The sequence below is a fragment of the Pyrgilauda ruficollis genome, unplaced genomic scaffold, assembly GCF_017590135.1.
Source record: "Pyrgilauda ruficollis isolate IOZ18807 unplaced genomic scaffold, ASM1759013v1 scaffold6, whole genome shotgun sequence".
Classification (NCBI taxonomy): Eukaryota; Metazoa; Chordata; class Aves; order Passeriformes; family Passeridae; genus Pyrgilauda; species Pyrgilauda ruficollis.
This window is the reverse complement of record NW_024527710.1, coordinates 4,919,850-4,922,955: the sequence shown is the minus strand read 5'-3', so window position 1 is coordinate 4,922,955 and position 3,106 is coordinate 4,919,850.

Genomic DNA, 3,106 nt, shown 5'->3' with positions numbered 1-3,106 from the left:
GACAGTCTGTGTTCACTTGGTGCTATGGTTCCAGTTTACATCAAAAAATACTAGAATACTCTGATCGCTTCTGTTGTCTGTCTCCTATCTGAGCTCACTAGTGAGTAATTTCATAATGCACTGCCTTCTAACCACCCTTCATGACCAGTGATAGGAAAAAAATACTGATGATATTCTCCACTACCTTCTGCTTAGACTTTTTGTAACAGTGCATTTAGGAGTGAGGCTGTGTTCTGACAGAGCTGGCTGCTCTGTCTCCTTGGCTATCTTCTCCCTTGGGTTCTTCTCTTAAGACATCACAGTAAATTTGTTTCAGAGTAATTGCATTGAGCATTAACAGTAAACAACTTAAGGAAAATCACACAACTTCAGGAAGTTTTCTTTAGCTGTTTTGTACAGAAATACTCTTGTGTTTTAGCATTTCATGGACCCTTCTCAGGCACAGTTGACAAATTTCCAAGTCCATTTACTTTAAGTGATCAAAGCATCCCTAGCAAAGAAAATGTAATGCTTTGTCTGACCTTCCTTACAGAATCCAAGAACTGGCAAATGCCAGTTTTCCTTGCAAGGCACTCTTGAAAACCATCTTGTTAGATTTCAGCCTGCTTGCCTTTATGCATAGAATGTAGAGAAATGATACTACAGCTCTTACAATCCAGCATCCATGCTAATTAAGCAGAATGACACCTAAAACGTTTTGGTTTTTTTTTTTTTTTTTTTTTACATGAGGTGTGGTGTGTAATCTCCCTAGCTGAACACTGTAAGATATATTCTGCTTCTGAAAGCTCAAGTTCAAAACCAGAGACATTCTCAACAGGGGCTCAGGTTTCTGAACAGTTTTTTTGTGTGTGCTTTTCATTAAGTTGGCTATCTGTTCTTGTCCTATCTGTCTGCTGAAACAATAAAACAAGTACAGCGTGGAATACTTGCTTTCTTCCCATGATCTTAATGTCTGCTGGAAGGCTTCCCTTAGCTCTGAAACAGATTTTTGCTTGCTACAATCATGTTATTCAGGTTCACATTACAGGAATCTATGACTAAGTAAGTACCCAGGGAACCCTTCCAAGTGGTTTGTACACTATGCTTCAAGTTCCTCTACATATCATATATGTGTGTAAAATGGAGTGTACAACACACTTTTTTCTTAAAAGCACAGACATTCTCTCCTGCAAAAAGATTGCTTTTTTTCCTTCTTAAAAGACAGGAGTAGTAGACAGACAGTTCATGTTCCAAATCAGTCATGCATGCTTGCTGCTTTTATTTGTCCTTTCATTAACTCTGAAGATTTGGCACAACAAGAGCATTATATAAGATTAAATAATTCTTACATAAGTCTGAGTGAATGCCTTTCATGAAGAAATGGGTACTTATCATGGCTATAAGTAAAAATGAATCACTTCCTTTTTAAACTGGAGCTTTCAACCTTGTATTCTGTGTGGTTAATTGCCACAAACCAAAATAACCTTTTGAGCTCTATGAATTTTCACAGCTGCAGACTGGAGGAAAAAACCTCTCACCAATAAATAGAAACTTAAGAATTTCCAAAAGAAATTATTCCCCACTCTAATTGCCTCTTTTAGCACAAAGCCCAGCTCATTTATGCCAGAATGTTAAATGTTCCTAACAGGTCTGTAGAGCCAAGAACCTGAGTATCATCTAAAGGACAGAATGAGAAAGAATAAAGGCAGGACAGTATGAATTCCACACTTCAGAGCAGCACGGAGCACAGCTAACAGGTCAGGAAGTGTAGGTAATTAGCTTTTGCTAAAAGCTGCAGACTGAGTAGGATCAGGGCTCAGTAGCCCAGTAACAGAATCAGAGAGAACTCTGACCATGCCCCTGTATATAGGGAATTACAGGAATGTACCTTGTGCATGCTTTTAAACTATGGGAATACGAATCCAAGGCCAGATTAGTATGTGGAATAGGAATCAGCAAATCAGGAACCTAGGAGGAAATTGGGAGAAAGGCTTATTTCCAGTGTCCTTAATAGAAATACTTGAGAACCAGTACTGGAAAAGGTCAGACACTGCAGAAACAACACTGGGACTCTGTTGTAAAATTTGGTTATGCTGGAGAAATTCTTTGGCCTGTCATCCTTCTCCACTCTGGAAAGGTCATCTCCTGGTACAAGAGTGAGTTCCTCGCTTCTCTGAAAGACAAGTAATAGCAGCCATGAGGGATCTGGTGTAGGAAGACAAAATCTGTGAAGTATTGGATGGGCAGTAGGAAGACATGGAAATAAAAGGGAGGCTGAAGGTCAGAAAACCACTGGCTCTCATGTTAAGGAGGAAGCAGAAGGACATAAGGAAAGCAAAGAGAAGTATTTGATAGATATCAAATGAAGCAAACAATCTCACTGAGGAATGGTAAAGACTACCTAAAGCTGGAGAGAAGAACCAGGTTAAAAATACTCTGCTAAAACAATGTGCTAAGTCATCAATACAGAAACTGCTGGCAAGCACAAGAATGGCAAGTACTGGATATAGTCAGTATATTAAAAGACCAGTGGATGGCAGCATATTTTTACTACCAGGGTACAGGGTTGTCATGCCACGTGTTTTGGCTGTAGCTCATCTGCTGACTAACACATCATGTGTCCCAAGAAAAAATCCATGTTTGACTCTGCTAAGTCAGCACAAGCTGCAAAGATTTGTGCTTTTTATGTACAGATCATGCTTCTCCAAGACAGTGGTGACCACTATTGTAGCTGTCTCACACTGAGTCACCTGGAAGATCAGGAGCATATTCACAAGAATAGGAGTCAGCTGCACACAATCTCTATGAGTTTCTAAGAACATTTTGGGAATAAAAACTCCAAATGCTATGCCTGAAGAATACCTTAGGGCATTACTTCTGATAGTTCAGTATGGTCTCAGTCCCAGGTTTACTGTTCTGCTATGAATCTGATGATTTCTTCTCAAAAGCTGGGAATAAAGTCTGTAAATTATTGAGAATTTTTTGAGATATAAAATTATATATTATGAAGACAAAAACTGTGTACCACTTCAGGTCATAGCATAACACCCATCCAACCCAAATCTGGTGACCATGGAGTAATTAAAACAAACACTTATTTACTAATTAGACTTAAAAAAACCCAACA